We start from the raw sequence: 21,362 nt of genomic DNA, 5'->3' as shown, positions 1-21,362 counted from the left end.
GACAACCATTTCTGATGGAGATATACATCTGATTGCTTTCACTCCTCTTGTTGCCTTGAGGCACTGGAAAGTAGCAAATAAATGAGTTTGATAAAAGGAGCTGATTTCAGACCAGACAGTAGTCCACTCAGTCATGGATTAAATACAAGTCAGGAGCTCCCATGGAGGAAAGTCCTGTTCTTTAATGTCTCCTGTCACTGGTGGTGAGTAATCATATAGGATCAACAGTCAGGGCCCCTTGTTATCTACATGTTAATCACATGATTAACTAAACCTTGTGATGACAGCATTAGTCAACATGATGATTTTGGTCATCCCATGTCCTTTTCTCCAGCTCCACCCTCAGGAAATACTAGCTCTATTGTTTTTTTTGAAAGAGCAAGGCCTTTTATCATCACCCTACATTTAGATTTAACCCTAACCCTTCTGTTGTAAGATGTGTTTATTAAAGACAGCTTTCATGTATATCATGGCATGGGCCATAAAGGTGTGCTTTGCCATATTACGCAGAGGGTAACAGTCCTGTCTCTGTATCAGGGCTGTCACAGTCTGCTCTGCTACCCTCCTGCTGCTGTGGTAGTTTCCATTCACCCCGCCCTCCATCTCACTGTCCACTCTGCCACACCTCCTCATCAGCCTCATCATTTCCACCTGTTGCTACCAGCTGCATTCCATCTCCAATCAAACCAGTATTAAAGCAACCTCGTCCATTCGTTCATTACCAGATTGCCTGTGCTCTAATGCCAGACCTTCCAGCACTTATTCACAGACTGACCTCCTGGTTTCGACTTGGCTTGCCTCTGACCTTGTCTCTTCCCTCGTAAAACACAACAGCCTTCTGTCTCTGAGCACGAGTATTGCCTGTCTACTTCCTGCTTCTCATTTGCCTGTGGCTGTGTGGCGTTCTCCAGCTTCAGCCTTGTAAGGAGAGACCAGAGTCTCCTGCCGAGTCAAACACCTCATCTCCGTAAGTGCGGCTGGCTTTACTTTACTTGCTGGCCCCATGATCCTCCATCTGTCCACGACCTTCTGTCTGCCTGCTCCCTTTTGGTCTGCTCCGCTGCCTGCTTACCTGCTGCCGACTCAGCTTTGTCCTCGACCCTGAGACCAGTTTATTTTACTCATGATCAACTTGTAGCTAGCGGGAGCATTGTGTGCAATTTGAGGAGATGCAAGATGCATGTTTCTTATGACTAACTGAACATTGTCCTCCAAAGAACTAAAGTCATGAGGATTTGTTCAGCTCGGGACTCTCATCAAGCATGATACATTTTGCATGTCGGACAATGCACATTCAAGTTACAACAATTTCCTGTTTAATGGCAAAACAGAAGTTCACCAAGTTGCTATGGCAATAGCATTCAACGAGAACTCAACACTGACACTTTTAATAGTCTTTATATGACACCAATCAAATTTGAAGTTGTTCAGGTTATATTTCTTGGATGTGCAAATGGCAAATTAAATCCAAAATAGCCAACTTCCTGTTGGATTTAGGGTATAGCTCCACAAGGGTTTTGTGTGTCCGGACATAATACATATACTGACCAAATTTCATCCATCGAATTTTTGCCACACAAATGCCCACGGCCCATAAACTTACGTTTTTCACCACTTCTGCCGCATTTTCAAAGTTTGCACAGGTCCTCCAAAAATGTGACTCTTTCAGATGAAGGGGAAAATAAAAAATCTTCAAATACAATAGATCCTTTGCACAGTCCTCTTCAAGAAGGATCAAATGGTTGGATTATTTTAATTCAAGATTGTGGAACTAAGATCACTGTTTTTACCGTGAGTGAGAGGAGTGCTATTCTATTAAGAGGCCCACTTCTTTCTACTCATTCTGGCTTATGTCCAAATAAGATAGAAGCTCTGAGTTTTGGGATTAGCAGAGCATGTAAATGTCTGTCGCGTGGTTATTTGCCATTGACTGTAATCATATAAACTGATATGTTTGACCAATTACAGATTTCTTAGTCACTTCAGAAATAATAGATTAGGTTTGTTCATTGAGATGAGCTGAAGCCATTGTGTGTGTGTGTGTTGTCTCCTTTTTGTACAATATTTTTTTCATCTTCAACCCAGCAGGGTTTTGTGTATTTTTTTGTGTTTAGTGTTTCCAAACAATTTCTACAACACTGTGCTCTGGTCCTTTTTAATAATAAAATAATTCCTTTGGATACAATAGGGCCTTCACACCAGTCAGTGATTGGGCCCTAATTCCATCAATTACAACTGGGCCTTTACTCAGCTTGGTCCTCTTGCTCTAATGAAGTTATTTAAGATATAAGACCTCTGCACTATTTGGTGCTTGGCCCATAATAATAATGAGCTTAAGTTTACTGAAATAAAGTTGAATTGTCTTTGTTGTAATAAAACTATACCATCAGTATTTCAGTGGAATACACCTTTTTAAACAGTTCACAGCACAACACTCAAATTGCTATGGTGACAGTGAACCCCTGTGGCAGTGATGAAACAAGGACCACAATTAGACAAAGAAATTATAACTCAAATACTAAAAGTTACATTGAAAAAATGTATTCAGCTTGAGTTGCCTGAGACTTCAGTGGTTATAAGATATGTGTCCACATGATTTAAAATAAAGGAGCTGTGCAATGTTATACATTTTGTGATGTAGTAATGTAGCTTTGTATTTTGTATGTGTTCTCTGTTTTTCAGTTTGTACTTTTCTATTGTGTCGTTACATGTTTTAATATTGACCTACTAAACGGACTGAAGATTAATATTAGCTGTAAGCTAACTCTGGTACAGTACATCTAATGGTAATATTTGTGTTTAACACTGTACATGATCCCAATGGACATACTACTACTATCTGTGTTTTTAACAAGCAGCAGTGCTCAGATATTGCAGTGAGTGACACTGTTAGACAGCACTCTCTGGCCTTTTGGGCAATTTACTCAAAAACCTATTTCATTGGAATAATATAATTTTCATTCAGTATTTTGTCAAGCTCTTTCATAATGCATGTTGTATGACCATTTAGGACTCTAGGGGCCACTGTGGAGCTTAATATGTTTAGTTTTGTGGTACAGCAAATTCAACAAATGAGTCTGTAACTTTGGAAGTCACTTTACCCACAGAAAGATAATCACACAGTCTGAATGAGAAGAGCTTTACTCAGTCACCTTTGGTCAATCACTGAACTACAGAGCCTTTATTCTGTTCCACTTCTCTCTCCTGCTCTACAGAATGAAGGTATTAGCGCGACATTCATTTACTCAAATGAAAAGGGTCCAACAAGTGGGCATAATACAGTAAAATTACTGCTTATTTGCATTTTCCAATTATCTTTAAAAGGTACTTAACCTAATGGTCGACATGTGTGGAGTTGAGACTTCCTCAATTACATGTGGGGACATGGAGAGACTCTCACAGAGACACTCTACTGAACCAGAGTGACACTCAAGAATTTAATTTTTTATTTCTGATAGGACATCATGTTCTGTCATCTTTTCTTCTCCTGACAGACCCTCAGTCATCACTCCCTCTAAATAAGAATCAAGGAAAATGTATCATCAAACTTTTAAGATTAGACTTTTTAAGATTATTATTAGATTCTGATGAGAGATATGAAATGTGAGCATTTTTTTTTCTCAAAGTTGCTGCCCAAATTATGTTTTCTGTCAAAATAATGAAATGTGGTTCTGTGACTGAAATGTTCATGTTCCAGAAGATGTCCATAAAGGATTATGATATGTAGTATGTGGTACTAGATCTGGACTAACCATCACCACCAACCCTTCTGGTTTGTTTTCTCTGCTTTGTTATGCCTGCACATAACACAGCTGTTCAAAGGTATGTATGAATGAAGTAGTGACATACTGCATATCCACTCATCACTGCACACACCATGACTCACTGCTTATGGATTAAAAAAAAAAATAGCCTATTAAGCTATTAATTTGAGCGTGGCTCTGTCAGTGAACTATCAAATATTAACCCCTGATACCAAAATATGGAACTATATATATATATATATTTTCTCTGTGTCATAGCTACATTGTTTATGGATTCGTTCGGTTAGGTTAGGTTAGGTTAGGATAGGTTAGGTTAGGATAGGTTAGGTTAGGTCAGGTTAGTAGATTAGTAGGCAACAAAAGCATTACATTAGTGAAATATTGTGATTTTGGTATTATACACTATTTCCTCCTGTTTGAGTAAGATTTGTTAAAAACCACAGCGACCAGCATTGTAAAGGACCTGAACCATTTTTTAACAAATGAAACTATATATCTTTGAGCCATTTTTAAAGATTAACATCTTTGGTAAGTCTGAATAAACTTGTGGCAGACAGGGAAGTCAAAGTCAACAGGAAGTCAACACATTGGTCTTTTCATGGGATTTGTTGACAATAGGAAATATAGAAAAGAACACCAGCCTCATCCTTTAAAAGCATTAAGAAGATAACATTAAATACCATCATTTGGTCTCCTTGTAGAGCAAGGATGTTTTTAAAGCTGCTTAAAAACCCTTAAACACACAATTCATACAGATAGAAAGATCTAATCAGATTTTCCGACTTAAGTCAGTGCTGACTGTGTCTTTCCTACAATAACCTGCTCCAGATCTATCTTCATTACATTGGAAAGTGTCTTCACAAAGCATAGAGTGGTGGATACTATGCGATGTCGCCTTCCCATTTGTTGTTTTCTGCCTTTATTTACCGTAAGTTTAATTTGTTATCCACCTCAGTAGAGAATCTGAGGTTGGCCTCTTTTTGTTCCTCACTCCTCTTTTCTGTCTCCAGTCAATTTGATTCCTTTGCAACTGGCCCACTTATCTGCGCACACACAGTCACACACACACATAAATTACATGATGATAATCTGATGATTTTGGTGGTGAATCCCAGCGATGTGGAGACAATAGAATTGAAATGTTGCGTGTAATACCTATTCAGAGCTGCCATAGTGCCCATCCTCGAGCATACAAACATGCAAATATTGGAGTGACTCTAATCCTCATATATGTATTTGTGTCTGTGTTGTCATTGCCTTATTTACTTTAACCGAGAGCAAACGCAGAGGGAAGATCATAAATGTTATATGAAATGTTAAATCTTGCTTTCATGCTTAATTCAGTCTAGTATTGTTGTTTTGAGATGACAGAATCCTCCAAACAACAAAATCTACCACCAACATGTCGTTATATGTGATGTGCAATTAAACAGAACAAACTCATGGATCTGTTGCACGGAATCCCTCTGAAACCAGTTCATTTTACATCTAAAACTAATACCTAACTAATTAAAGACGTAAATGTCATTGCCTTTGCAAAGTGTGTGATCTTACTGAAATGCAGTGACATCAGGGGAAAACACCAAGAAGCCTGAAACATTCATGATCAATTATGCTTGAGGAAATGGGAACTACGGTAGTAAATGAGGTCAGTGGCTAAATAGATCAAATACATACAGTATGTTCTGAGACAATTGGCTCTCCTCATTTAAAGTAGAACATTGATTTCTCTAAATGGGGCCTGATTGCACAAGCTCTCACATTTAGTCCAGTTAATGCTGCTAGGTGTTAATGATCTCCAACATGATTATTCTGTTAAGATTGTTGGAAGTGTGGTTCCATGGTGTAATGGTTAGCACTCTGGACTTTGAATCCAGTGATCCGAGTTCAAATCTCGGTGGAACCTGAGACTCTGTCTCCTCCAGTTTATCCACTGTTTGATGGGCATGTTCAGTTTATCTTCTGGCAATATTAATAATAACATGAAACCATGAATGCACGTCACTTATCACTGATTATTAAAAAAAAATCTCATAGAAAGATTGGGTGCTCTTACTTTGAAATGCGGAAATGACGTCATCAGTAGGCGAACACTTGCTATCCGAAATTGGTCGAGTGATACGAGTGAGTGGATTTTCGTTCGGACCGGCGGAAAGTTTGTTTCAAACCTCTGTGTGTGTAGAAAGCAAATCCACAAGCTTAGAACTGAGATCCACAAATAAAAACTGAGTTGACAAATGCCTGTTTGAAAGATATTCACAAATGCTTTTCAGTTATTTATAGATTAATTTAATGTATTCACAGATATTTGTTTTATTTGTGGAATGTGTTTGTGTATTTGCAGACCAGTTTTATATTTGCTAAATATTTTTGTGAGTATACAAATCTTTTTTTTGTATTTGTGGAAGGTGTTTATATTTACAGATTACACATTTACACACAGATTGTCGATCTGCACACACACATCATTATGAAACAAATCTAACTCCATAAGTTTTAAACAGTCAGGTGATGCGTGTCAACCTGTAAGGAAGGCCATCATTTAGTATTTGAGAGGGACTACATGGTCTTTTATAAAGAAGAATGCAATGATTTGGGTTTTTTGCATGTGGGTGTGTTCAATGGATATAAAAACTATGTTAATGTAGCATTCTATGCCTTAGCTCTGTAGAAAAGTGAATGGTTGTGCTTGTTTTTCTTTTTGTCATGGAATTAATATCTTTCCATCATTTTTTGGATGTAAAACAGAAAGTATAATATAACCATGGATACAGTGAGCAGGAAGCAGAATAACATTGTTGAACATCACAGATGTATACCTGTTACTGAAAAAGTCACACTGATGGTCTTTTCTTGTGGTGTATACTCTCTCTCCACATGACCAGTACATTTTCAGATATTCTCAGCTGCTGTTGGCGATGTAGAAAGTTTTGCATGGTATAACCATATTTTACATCATGTACAGTATTACTCTGTTTGTGAAAGTCAGTCATGCTAGTGTTGCCTCAAAATGTTGCTTTCATATTAAGATCACTGTCAGCATTAACATGCCGTCATCCAGTCCTAATTCCCAATCTACACATGCTACAGATAAACTGTAGTCATGCAGGGAATGAGAGTGTGTGAGCCACTGTCTAACCTTTATGTAGACAGAAATGACTCACATAGGCTTAATAGGTTGGACTAAGATAAGCAGTACTTTCATTATAAATGTATTATTTTCTTTTCTGGATGGAAGGAAGGAAGGAAAGCTCCAGCATGGAAAGACAGGTGTTTGGCGCACAGCTGACACTCGTTGTATCTCACGTTCACGTCTGGAGCTGTCAGACAGCTTGAACTGATTGAACATAGAAACATGTGCTGGCATCATTTACCACAGCATCTTCCCTCTGTGACATCTTTACACAGATGTCTCAGATAGAATAGATCCTGCTTTAGTTGCTCTATAGAAGAAAAACTTCATCACTACATATACTGTAGCTTGAACTGAACAAGTAGTAGAGATGTATCTCTTCACTTTACTTTGTTTTAGTGAAAGTTATTTTCAGTACAGTGTGGTAGGTACGCTGAGTTCACACATGGATATCAATATAGGGTATCCCAGAAAAAACAATGTCCTTCACTTGGCTGGGCTCACCTTTAAAGCACACTATCTATTCAATATTTGGACACATCATTTGCGAGTGCTCCACTATTTTTGAGCATGTGGTGCATTGCAACAGCTCTGCATAGATGTCTGCAACCTGCTAGAAGTTGGACTTTAACCTGAGCTGCTCTGATCTTTATAGGCACAGCCAATTACTGTTGACCAATATATTTGCAGTTTGTATATAATGAGTATAATTATGGCACTAACTGGTGAGCAAATGTGGACAACTACAAATTTGGATTGAAGACCCCAAAGCAGATTACCACAAACCACCCAATGATCAAACCAGTGTTATCTCAATAGCTGATTGAGATTTATACTGTATCTGTATGGAGCAGGACAAACAATACTACAACAAGGAAGAACAGAAGAGAGCTTGGTGGAAAAACCGACATGTTCAGGTCCTCATGAGTGTTTGAGGAGAGGAAGCTCAAAGCAACTCAAAGCAACTGTAAGCTTTTTTAAAATAGATTTTAAAAAAAGCTTACAGAAAGTAAATGATTACAGTATGCACAGTGGATTAACCAGGGTTTTTCTATCTTATATTCACATACAGTGAATGTAAAAGAAAATCCAGAACAATATCAGTACCACTGCTTGTTTGTCTTACAACCACTTACTTCACTTTCCTGCCAAACAGACAACTGAAATATAGAGCTTGGTACAGTGATTTTATTTATTGTAATTGTTCTTGTTTATTTTTCTTCTTCTTTAACCTTGTGTCTTAACATGTCCAGATTTTACCTAGGGATATGTGCACTATTCAACTATGTGCAATATGCATATGAATACTGTGAAACCATGTCAACTCTATTATGTTACTGTGTTCACTGTTTGCATTTTTGTTCCTGTCACTGTGTCTGTCATGTATGTTGTTCCTTTCCTTCAGGTCAATAAAGTTTATCTGATCTTATAACACATGGAAGAACCTAGAAACCTTGTAGCTAGGGCTGCCACCCCAGTCAGCACCTCTCATATTACCTTCATGTGAGTCACAAAGATAAGGATACCATTTGCTAAAAAAATAAATAAATACATTCTCAATGTTGTTTCAAAGCCCAGAAGGTTATTTAACAACAATTAGTATCCTGCAGTTGCAGGACTTCACTTCTTCTTCTTCTTGTTTTATTTCTGGCACTATAAAAACAACATCAGCATATTACTGCAGCCCACCTTCCCGTGCCTTCCTGCACCAGAAACACCAACAACTAAAAAGGGTAGAAGATAAACACACCACTCACAGTGTGTCAATACAGGAGACAAATTCATTTATTAAAATTATACCAATGCCGTGTTGGGTGAGAAGCAGCAGTGAAACGCAATGATGTAACAGTGTTACTCTTCTAGTCATTGATCTTGTTTTTCACACCGCATCTTTTCAACACTTATTTGCATTTTGGTTTTGAAGACTGAAGGTGGTGGTGGGGGGGGGGGGGGGGGGGGGGTGCACCAGGAGGCCCACACAGTGCAGAGGGGTGGGCAGCCTGGGGTTCAGTAGGATCTTATTACCATTGACAAGCCATGGATTAACCAGCATCAAACAGTCACCTAGAATACGCTATTTAGTATGCAAATATATGTAGGGAGGATGCACACAATTAAATACATCATCTCTTCACGTGAATATATGGTGACTGAAGTGTAGCTCCATGCATCACAGAGTCAGTGTGTATATTAGATCCTGTGTTTCACTCTCTCTTTACTGTGGAGACACAGTAGAAGAAGTTAGGGTTGCAGTGGATGGATAACTTTCCTTAAGGGCACCCACTCTGTAAAAGCTTCTCCCACTCAACCCCCTACCTACACACACACACACACACACACACACACACACACACACACACACACACACACACACACACACACACACACACACACACACACACACACACACACACACACACACACACACATATGCACACGCAGTCTGTAGCGTTTGCTTAATGCTAATTTGGCTGGTGGCAACTTTGCTGATTGGGTCATTAGTTGCTCCCTAACGTCCTGTCAGAGGTTTCATTTCCTATGCCCTCTGTGGGTTAATGAGGTGTATGGCGGTGTGGAGCTGGGGGGTGCTGAGAGGGAGGGGTGTTGGGACAGTTTATTCTGCCAGTGTTTTCGCTGGGCTCTGCCTCATTTACATTGCAGGAGGAGGCAGGCTCCTTACCAGCAGGGAGTCTTCCTAATAGCGCCCAGAGAATGAAAGCTAGCAGAGAATAGATGATTTGGGCCAATTAGGCCGTCCAAACGGCCACAAGACAGCAGTGGTTAAGAAGTCATTATGGGAGAAGAAGGTGTTCATTTACTCAAACAGGGGAGTAAACAAAGACATATCCAGCTAAACACAGAGGAATAAGAACCCCATCCCCCAAGACACACTGTGGCACACACTTATCTTCTACCCACATCTGAATGCCAAGTTACACTGCAGAGATTAAAGGAACATTTAGGGAAATATTGGCTTTCTTTCTGAGAGCATTGAGCATAACAGCTCCCCTTGAAAATATCTTCTATCCCTTATCAAATGATCACATTTCTTTCATAAGATAACACATTGAGATTGATATGATGTATTTGTTTCATTATTAACAAGAGATTCTGAGTCAGGAGGTGGCTAGCCTACAAATATATAACTACAGTACAGATTGCCATTTTTCCATTTCCATTTAACCCCTACATACATATTTTGACCTGGCTTAAGTATAATGACTGTAATTAATGTATTTTGCATTCATGTTTTCTTTTTGTTTGACACTATTCATTTATGGTGTAAAAATACATTCACAATCACTCTATATTATGATGATATCTAAAGCAAGAAAATAACAGCCGTAATTATTTCTGTTCATTTATTGAAAATGAAGGATGCAACATTTGAATGATAGGCTTCATGATAACCTTTAACATGTATACCAGCTGCAATAAAAAATAAATCATTTTGAAATATTTGCATTTTTGTAGATTCTGGGCCACTTTAGGAACGTCATAACATTTCAGGCTTGAAGATGTTATTTAGGATGTTTGTATTGCTGTCAAATGTCAAAATGGGTCAAACATGACTGGAACAGTATGTAAAGGTTAAACAAATGTCATACATCATAATGACCAGTGAGCTTTAGAGGTGTTGGTAGGTGTATTTTTGAACTTTGGATGGATTCAGGCTAGCCGTTTCCCCCTGTTTCCAGTCTTTAAGCTAAGCTAGGCTAACCATATCCTGACTCCAACAGTGTACTGAACACACAGACATCCGTACATCTCCGTCTCACCTTCAAATAGAATTTTATGAGGCGGTATCAGTCTTACATAGATACAAGTTGTATCGGACATTTAACTTTTTAGGAAAATGGAGAGGAAAGTTAAAAGAAAACAGGATTCCATCTGCATCTCAGCTACAGAGAGAAGCAGCTTCCACCTTTCCTCAGGATTAAGTCTCTTTCATCATTTAGCTACTGACTGTAATGGGCTGTAATTATGTGTGATTATGCTTAAACCTCCCTGAATGTGACGACCAAAAGCAATAACATCATTACACTAAATCGCATCACTTTGAGTGTTAGCAGTGCCTGTTTTGTTTGGGGGGTCTTCTAAAAATACTGAATGTAGTGTATATGGAGATTTTCAGATCATCCCTGGACAATGTGGAGAGAATCCTCATATTATGATTTTCATATGTATAATAGAATGTGAAGCAGTCACAGCCTCCACAATGAGGCATGTGACAACACGTATGCAGGCGGCCTCTTTGGATAATTGCTCTCATTTATATATTAATGTGGCTCCCTTTTCTGCAGTAGTGGGCCATGCTAGTGCCTTTGCATGCAGATGGCATCAGACTGAAAATAAAGATCAAAGACAAGAGAAATCCCATTTGTTCCACTCCCTGTGTAATGCCAAGGCTTTAGGAGAATCTGCCTGCTCGATTTTTGGGCTCAGAAAGAGGAGCTGAATGTGAGATGTGGCTGGCACAGATGGCAGCAGCTGATATCCAGCCAGTAAGATTGAGAACACACTCTTTGGCTGCTGCTGTTACTACAGGCGGCCTCGCTTCACTCTCTGCTCTCTGGGTTTGCTGGCTTTCTCTGGGAGTGTCAGAGACGCTACTTTTAACTGCTCTCCTCTCAATCCACATCACAGAAACACACACATGGAGTCCAGCCTCTCTGAGAATTATTAGAAGATATGTATACAAATGATAAAAACTTTCTAAGTGAGAGGATTGTTTCCTTATTTATCTGAAATGATTTAACTCTGCTGGAGTTGTTATGACTGAAACAAAGCAATCACCTTACATATCTACATCCACTGCAAGAAACTGTCTTGCATCCAATTCTAATCTCTACTATGAACACAGTAACACTCTTTTCATTAATGGTTTTAATTAAATGTATAATAAGAAGAATGATTTATCTATCCATGAGAGTGTTTACATGCACACATATGCCCTGGTTATTATCAGGTTTTTAGACTACTCTGGTTATGTGTTGCACACATCAATACTTACGTGCTATCTTATCTGCTACCTGTAGTAGTTCAACAGAAACCAGGATACTGAACACCTGATCCAGATCTCTCAACTCTCTCTGTAGGTAGAGGAATGAGCAGCTGAGATGTTGAGGAATGAAAGCACAATGGGGCACAGACGATCAGAACCAGAATAAAGTTAGAATGATGTAATCATGGAGATGAATAACCAATGTTTCCTATGCTCCAGATCAATGTCATATCCTAAATATGATCAAAATCAGGATAATCATGCATGTAATCTAGGGGAGGGGGAAAAAATCGATACAGCATAGTATCACAATGTTTAGCATGACAATATTGTATCGATGCACGGATGCCAAGTATCAATCTTTTATTGTGGAATAATTAAAATTGAAGTTTTCTTTCCTTTGGGGACATCATTTGCAGGTGAAAAAAGGTAACAAATTGTAATATATCGCAGCATATCACAATATATTTAAAATCTGAATAATATTGTATCATGACACAAGTATGGTGATGATATCTATCTTATCTTCCCACCCCTAATGTAAAGGCATTCTATGTAACAAAAAACAGAATAAGTGCACACAAATATCCTGGTTTTGATCATAATTGATAAACCTGGTTATTCATCATGTTTACATGACAGTATGCAGGTTTCTGATCACCTGGCTATGTGTTCACAAACCTGGATAGAGGACCCTCTGTCTGCTCCTGGGAGAAGACAATAATACACTGTGAGTCTTTAATACTCTACTGTCCTGAAAGAAAACCAATGCCATCACCCTGCTCCTAACATACTGTATATACCAAACATTGTGTACCCAGAGCCTGAGACTGAGAAGAGAACAGAGCATCTGCATGAGGTGGTTTGGAGGTCATTAGTAGTCGGTTGACAGCTTCACTAACACATCCTGTGAAAATATGCATACATCTACTCTACTGTACGCTCCTGCAGTTGACATCTGTGCATTAATAAAACGCGGCGGAAATTAATGTCATACATTGTTTCCTTTTATGCCCCCACTGGCAAAGCTGCAGAGGAAATTGGAAAAGTGTGAAATGAAGAGATGCACTTTTGTCTTGCTGGATGCAAATGAAATGTCAACGCTACAAAGGTAGTTAATGAGATTTTGCCCTATCTAATTTTCACATTGTTGACTAAAGTGTGAAAACTCCAACAAACAGATTCATTACACAACAGCGTTCATGCGATGTGTGTGTGTGTGTGTGTGTGTGTGTGTGTGTTGCTTATATAGCTGTCACCACATAGTCCCAGTCTAAGAATAGATACTCACATCTGCATCAAACTCACATTAAGGACTGAGCATGAATATGTATGAAGACTGAACTAACTGAACTTCATCTGTTGGAGATGTGAGGGTTTAGCAGGCTGTATGCATAATCCATAAATATATACTATAAATGTTACCACTTATAAACATACATGAAAGTGACTGCTGAATTGTAGATTATATGAGAGGCTCTGTGTGCCAACAATACATTCATCAAAAACACTTTTAAAGATGAAACTTGTCTGCTTCCATTAAGGTCAATTTGTTCTCAAACATTTCTTTATTTTCAACTCACTGGGGATTTAGAGCAGCTCTGTTGTTGCTGATACTATAATAGCTTACCCACTGTGGTCATCCTACCCTGATCCAGTTAAAGGATCTGCTTTGCTGTCTTTAATATCTGATCAACACATCCACACTCGATTATTTACAGGGTCACACTGCCTAATTATTGATTGTTTGGTGTTGTAGTTTATTAATATTATTTTATCATCTTAATTTGTGGTGATCACATAAAGTCTTGGCTATTACTCACACTCTATGCATGCATCTTATAACATCCACACACTTCATTTACACTTCTGACACAGTTTGGTTAAGTACTTCTTAACTTCCTAATAAATGACTTTGTTTAACATTTGAAAATAGTGTTCCTCCCTCTTTGTCATGTCCTTAAGAGCCAGGTTATGATCCACAATATCAGAGAACTATGGCATGGACTACTGTTTTAGTAGTGACATGAGCACACAAGACAAAAGAATGTGATCAGTCTGCAGTTTAACACTTTCATTTTCTTGGTTGATTAGCACATTATAACGGGACAGATTCCAGTTCACAGTTAGCAAAATACCTGGAGTTAATAAGTTTGACACTGACAAATCTGTCATCATAGCTTTTGTCTCTCTTCACTTTTTTATCAGCCTAATATACACTATTTAATACCCCTGTACAATTGTGGTTGGATTGAGTGTAAAGCATCATATAATGAGACACCAACGGAAAGCACTAGAAACTCTGCTTGCCTTAGGGCGTTCTGTCAATAACACATCAACATCTGATTGGCTGATGATACGGTCACTCAACGTTACACATCCAATAGCAGCGTCCAGCTCGATCAGAGGCTAGCAATGCAACTACTGCTGGCCCCAGCAGAGGAAAGGAGCTGTGATGCGTTTATAGGACATAGGAGATTTGAGCTCCACAAAATATAACCATTCGTTTTCTGGATAAAGTTGCATACTGAACAAGTAATTGACTCCAGATACATTTCAGAATGACCTTTTAATTATGGAAAAAACTGAAAAAATACATTTTTGACAGGGCTAGCAGTGCTAGCCTTGCTGCCCCTGACTGCACACCACTGCTTTTAGATGTGTTCAGGCCTGGACTCCAATGAAGCATGTGACATTTGGGGCAGATTGAAGTCCAATGGAGTAACAACAACAACTTCCTGTTTACCAACACTCCATGTGTTCAGATGACACAGACTTAATTTGAAGTTGGTTGAGTCAAATCTCTAGGAAGAGTCTTGTAGCTCCTGTGAGAGAATGAGGGGTTAAATAAATGTAGTGCCTTATGAAAGTAGGGAAAAACTTAATCAGATAAGTAATAAAGCAAAATTAAGGTTGTTTTCATAACACTTAATAGAGACACAAAAATTATGAATAAAGTAATAAAGAGATTTTAGTTAAAAAGAGTGTAAATGCATTTTAATTTCATTTTGAAGGTAAATAGTTAAATATCGCGAGATGTACATTTATAGGATTCATGTGGTTTTGTTCTGTTAGATAGATAGCATATGTGTCTGGGAAATAGACTAATTCATTTGACTTCCAGTGATGTCATGCAAGGCTAGCATAAATCATTTTAATTAGCCCTGCCAAACAACAAGCACTCTCCTATTTAAAGTGCATTAGTTGGAGTGGGAGCTGCAGATCATATTGATCACACACACACGCACACACACACACACACACACACACACACACACACACACACACACACACACACACACACACACACACACACACACACACACACACACACACACACACAGTCTGCTGGTTGAGATCAGAAAGCCAAATAATAGACGCATTCATTTCCATAAAACAGGGTCTATAGATCCCATTCCTCTGCTGCAGCTGTGCCTGAGAGAAGCAGCAGCTCCTCCACACACTGTGCAGATCTGTGTGCAGACTGTTTTTCAGCCTCTGAACCAGACAACACAACAAAAGTGCATCCCTATGGAATAGAGAATAAGTCTAAGAATAAGGACGGGGAGATGACAGGGAGAGAGTGATTCTCTGCTTGCCGTGGGCTTGGAGTTGTGCATGCTGTTTTGTTCATGGCCTGAGGTTGTGCAATCTGTTTGACTGTTTAATGTATCAATTAAAAATCAGTGTTTTGCCTCCTGCCGTGCTCTCCAGTCTGGTGTACCCAGCTCCAGGCAAACCTCCTATCCCCTGGAGGGGCCAGTGATTCAAACACAAACTAGATGTAGACACCCGGACCTCCTGCTAGTTACACGCTTGTCAGTTAATTCACCTTGTGAGTGGGCAGAGTCACTGGCTGTTAAAGCAGAGGGGGGGGGGGGGGGGGGGGGGGGATCAGTCTTAGTGGATCAGTTTCATCAAATGCAAAGCAGTTAAACTAATGATTGGTGGGAGACTGTTAGCAACCATGCTTTGCTCCTCTCACACTTCTACACAAGCAAGAGGAAATAAAATATAGCAAAGTGGACACAGTATAGGAGAGATTACTCACTTTAAAGGCTAATGACGCAAAACAACAATGACCAGAGCTATTATTTATTATGTCTAATATTCCGTTTTAGTACAACACAGGCCCTGATATGTTGTGTTGGCTATTGTTTGTCTTACTTAAGATCTGGAAGCAGAGTGACATCCCAGTGTAGTCACATGAGCAGACAGATGCTGGAGCAGTTGAGCCACATTATCTCAAATACTTTATGTGGGAAGTTTCAACCCACAGAGAGCAGAGCAGCAGCATGCCCTATGAGTCTGAGTCTTGAACTGGCCTTTAACCAAATACAGCGTCTGACCTTTACCACAGGCCAGTTGTGTGATGGGACTGAGCTCACTGTTTGGTTACATTTCTGTATTCATATTTGGACTGAGGACAAAATGACCATTTGGATCAATGATAGACCAGATATAGCAAACTCTCCGTGCCCCCGCCATCACCAGCAGCCTCTGTGCAAGACTGATGGTCCACAGCCAGGGGATTGAATCTTTCCAAACTGTGCTAAGGTCAGAGGATGGCTGTTGCTCTGCCCCGGGGCTCCGCTTCAGAAGGTCACCAGCATATACAGTACTGGTAAATGGAGGAAGAACATGTTTAGTATTAAAGAGGTGGTGAGAACAGGAAAATGAATGTTTTTGAACATATGGCTGAAACAAAGCACAAGAACATAATATTTTTAGCCAATCTATGTTCTACAAGATGAGTATGTGATGTCCCACTATGATATCATGTGGTGGGAGCTGGTGCTATTTCTATTAAGTTAAAAACTCAAAAAAGCTTATTGGTGGAGATTATCTTGCCATGTGGTTTTTAAATACGTATTTGATCTATTTGAGGGTGAACATTCTTGACCTTAAGAACAACATGAAAAATAATGCAGTCTCTACTTTGTTTCACTGTTATCATGTGACCAAAGTTCAATACTTGTGATAGAAACTGAACCATCCCCATGAAAACTGAACAAACTCAATCATGTGATGAAGGTCATATGACATATCTGTAAGCTCCACAACGTTTCCAGTAAGTGGACCTTGTGGTGTTCTTATCCATCATTAAGTCTTTGGTCTATATTCATTAAAATAAATGTGATTTTAAGTAGAGTTAGTTCATTAATTATACAGACATTTAATTAGAACACATTTTGCTAAATGGATGTATATATATTTCCTTCTTTCTTGGTTGATGATCTGATGACTCAATTCTCAGGAGCTGCCCAGCCATTAAATCTCAATGGAGGCTTCCTGACCTCATATGTTTCAAACTGTTCATTAGAAGAAGGAATAGAGAAGCCTTGCTACAAAAGATGACCCTAGGATACATTTTTAAAGGTTCATTCTAGTTGTCTTTACCTGCCAGTGTTTTTGTTTTTACCCTAACAAAGACTGCTGCACTGCGCAGTCCCAAATACTGTATTTCCCATTTCTGCTCAACAAAAGTTGACTGGAAGGAGGACTGATTGTGCATGCTTGTGGCCTACTTTCTAGGTGTTATGTGTTGTTGTTCATCATTGCAATCTTGGGGAGAAGAGTGAGTCTTTGGGGGAAAAAAAGCCTCCCCGAGGGAAGGGAGAAACATTTCAGTCCCCACTGATTCAGAGCAGAAGCTCTCTGAGGAGTAAGGTAGTGTTATTAAGGCCGAACACACACACACACACACACACACACACACACACACACACACACACACACACACACATGCACGCACACGCACGCACACACGCACGCACGCACGCACGCACGCACGCACGCACGCACGCACGCACGCACACACACACACACACACACACACACACACACACACACACACTGTCAACACGCAGAGCTTAAACTGTGACATGCTCAAACATGTATTCATTGAACCAGTGGTTAAAATGCCACATTGATCTCTAACTGTGTTTCACTGAAGACATATTAAAATATTTGACAGAGATGATATGATGATGGAATGAGCTCAGACCAAGAAAACTACAGTAGCTGTTATTGTGAGATCTGATGCAATGCTTTGTAATGAGTTTATTTTTAATTACTTCACAGACCTAAATATAATATAGCCCTGATTTAAATACACTTTCCATCCCACCCTCCTGTTTTTTGCAACACCTGTTCCTGGATATAGACACATTTTTGAAGATAAGAAACACCTTTAATATAAACAGTAGCCAGTTCTACATCATGTTTGTTGTCTGTCAAATGCACTACATGAATACAGTAAATCATTTCAAACAGCCAACACAGATAATGATATTTAGTTATTTAGAGGAAAATAAATATATACATTATATATATATAAAGATGACAAATGATGACCTCATAATTGTACATTTATAATATTTGTATTTCTCATTTTTATGCATTGATGGCATATAATTTAAAATGAATATATGTATTATCCACCTCTTCACTGCTCTGTGACTGAGGTTTAAATATACTGAAAAGATCATACAATGTTTTGCGATTACATGTTTCAAAGTTAAAAGTCATTCCTTCCCTCATTTGAATTTGGTTAAAAGTGTAGCTAACATGACACTTCTTGTATCATAACCTCTACATTAATCTAGTTTGTCTACTTTAAAAAAAACAAACAAACAACCATTGCTTTACTGTCAGTGATATTTTTGTTCCTGCTGTCTAGATGTTTTTGTTATTTAATAAACCACAGAGATGGAGCAAAAGTGATAGACACAATGAATACCATTTGTCCACATGCAAAATGACAGTACATCATTATATTACAGATTTTAACCAGTGTGACTTAATTGCCTCAAGTTCATTTTTATGATAAATACAATTAAAATCAAATAATGAAAATAAATAAGTAATAAACTAACTTAATGAAAAAACAAGACAGGTCCAGCTGCTGCTTCATGTAATTATGGCAAACACAGAGATGAGGGCAAAATGCAACAACAGCAAAAAAGGAGTGTGAATTATAGTCATGTACTGCACATAGTGGGCATATGGCTTCATATCCATGATCCATACTGTACTCCACATGAGTGAAGAAAAAGAGCAAAGCAGAAACTCTGAACCACAGGAGGAATGGTGTTTTGGAGGAGGGCTCAACCTATAAACAGGTGTTTGCTTATCCCACTCTTTCCTATTTTTAAGACTATCATAAAGATTGCAGATCCTGGCTGAATATTTCATGTGGGTTGGGGTGGTTGGGAGCTTTGGCCATCTGGCTCATCTGATGCCTTTTTTTTTTCTTCTTCCATTAAAGATGGAAGTGGTGGTGTGTTGTGGAAGGAAACGAAAATGTAGAGTGATGAGTGTCCCGGCTGAGAGCTGAGTGCCATGCCACGCACACCTATTGGTTAATATTTAATGTCCATCCCCAATCAGAGCAGCAAAAGACTTTAATGTTTGTTTACACATCTGTTCTCCTCTCCTGTATCCAGGTTGGCCTAATAATTACTTACTATTCAAACACAATGAGGAAATACAAAGGCTTCACATTGACCTACTATAACATCAATCCTGCTCTGAAGAGGTAAACTTCTCCCTCCTGTCATGGTGAAAACTACTTTTTGGTTATTTTATTATTAAATCGTGGATTGGAAGAAAGAATTATTTTATCGTTCCTCTGAAGTTCTTCTTAATTTCTTCTTAATTTCTGGTTCTTGTATCTTTAAACAAATGTTCTGGGAATATCTGGGTTTGTTAATTAGTTTCATGAACATTTGAAATGTTGCCATATAATAACAATTAACCCAATTAACAGTCACCATGCACAGATCAACAATCTGTTATTCATCAATCAATACTGACTCCCCTGTCTGTGGCAACACTTCACACATATAGTTTCATTGAGCCACATTAGGGAACTATTTTCATGGTAATGAAGGAACTTGTCACCCAGTGCAACAGTGCGACTCATTGATGTGTTTTTAATAGCTTTTGGACAACAATGGAGCTCTATGACACAGAGGAATAAGATATATTAGGCACTGATGCATACAGAATACATGGCACACAGTTATTGTTGGTTTGAGTCTACACACGGGATTTGCTTTGATTTGGAAACATATAGAATATCATCATACTTATCATTCAAGGTTTTCTACAGAGACCTGCAGGTGTCAGGGGTAAATATGTGATAGTACATGCACAACTATGAGCAAGAATTAGTATTTGGTGCCCTCAAATTAATGAACTTATGTGCATGATGTAACAGAACAATCTAACAGCTTACCTGTAAAACACATTTAAAAGAAGCTCATATTATATAAACATATTCTTTCTGCATATGTTTACCCCACATGGGGGTAACACTATAGGAGAGGTAACAGTAGAGAGAGAGAAAGAGCATGCTGTGACCATAGCAATGCAGTGTGTGCACAGCTAAGGCAAATTTGTCAGTGAATAAAAAGCTTTAACTTCTCAAACCCCAAACCTGGTTGCCACCTGCTGATTAAAGTGAGGGGGTTAGCACTGAAGTAGGTTAGCCTAACCTGGCCAGGCTCAAACAGCTCAATAACAATGACTTCAATCACAATGTAGAGTGTGCATGTAAGCACATCTAGTGGTGTTTTCAGTGTACGTCACTTCCTGATGTGTACGTCACTTCCTGATGTGTACATCACTTCCTGATGTGTACGTCACTACCTGATGTGTACATCACTACCTGATGTGTACATCACTACCTGATGTGTACGTCACTTCCTGATGTGTACATCACTACCTGATGTGTACGTCACTTCCTGATGTGTACATCACTACCTGATGTGTACGTCACTACCTGATGTGTACGTCACTTCCTGATGTGTACATCACTACCTGATGTGTACGTCACTTCCTGATGTGTACGTCACTACCTGATGTGTACGTCACTTCCTGATGTGTACGTCACTACCTGATGTGTACGTCACTTCCTGATGTGTACATCACTACAGGATGTGTACATCACTTCCTGATGTGTACATCACTACAGGATGTGTACATCGATACCTGATGTGTACGTCACTTCCTGATGTGTACATCACTTCCTGATGTGTACATCACTACCTGATGTGTACATCACTACCTGATGTGTACGTCACTTCCTGATGTGTACATCACTACCTGATGTGTACGTCACTACCTGATGTGTACATCACTACAGGATGTGTACATCACTACCTGATGTGTACGTCACTTCCTGATGTGTACATCACTACAGGATGTGTACATCGATACCTGATGTGTACATCACTACCTGATGTGTACATCACTCTGAACTAAAGTGTTGGGCAAATAAGGAGAACTGTCTCATGTTCTTATAAAGAAAGAAAACAAACCAAAGGTCCATTTCCTGGACTTCCTGGATACATTTCTTGTTGCTTTGTGTCTATACGTGAGATTTGTTGACAATGTGGAATATATAATCAACATTAAAATCTTTTTCACAAAACAATGCATACATGTTAGATAT

At 38.9% G+C, this 21,362-nt stretch overlaps 1 non-coding gene across 1 annotated transcript; it reads left to right on the top strand.

Moving 5' to 3' along the window:
• Positions 1-5,598: 5,598 nt before the first annotated feature.
• trnaq-uug (transfer RNA glutamine (anticodon UUG)) lies at positions 5,599-5,670 on the top strand. Its single transcript has one exon. It is a non-coding gene; the product is annotated as a tRNA-Gln (tRNA).
• The last annotated feature ends 15,692 nt before the right edge of the window (positions 5,671-21,362 follow it).

This window comes from Scomber scombrus, chromosome 9, assembly GCF_963691925.1.
Source record: "Scomber scombrus chromosome 9, fScoSco1.1, whole genome shotgun sequence".
Taxonomy (NCBI): Eukaryota; Metazoa; Chordata; class Actinopteri; order Scombriformes; family Scombridae; genus Scomber; species Scomber scombrus.
The sequence above is the reverse complement of the archived record's forward strand: the minus strand, read 5'-3'. Positions and strand labels throughout refer to the sequence as shown.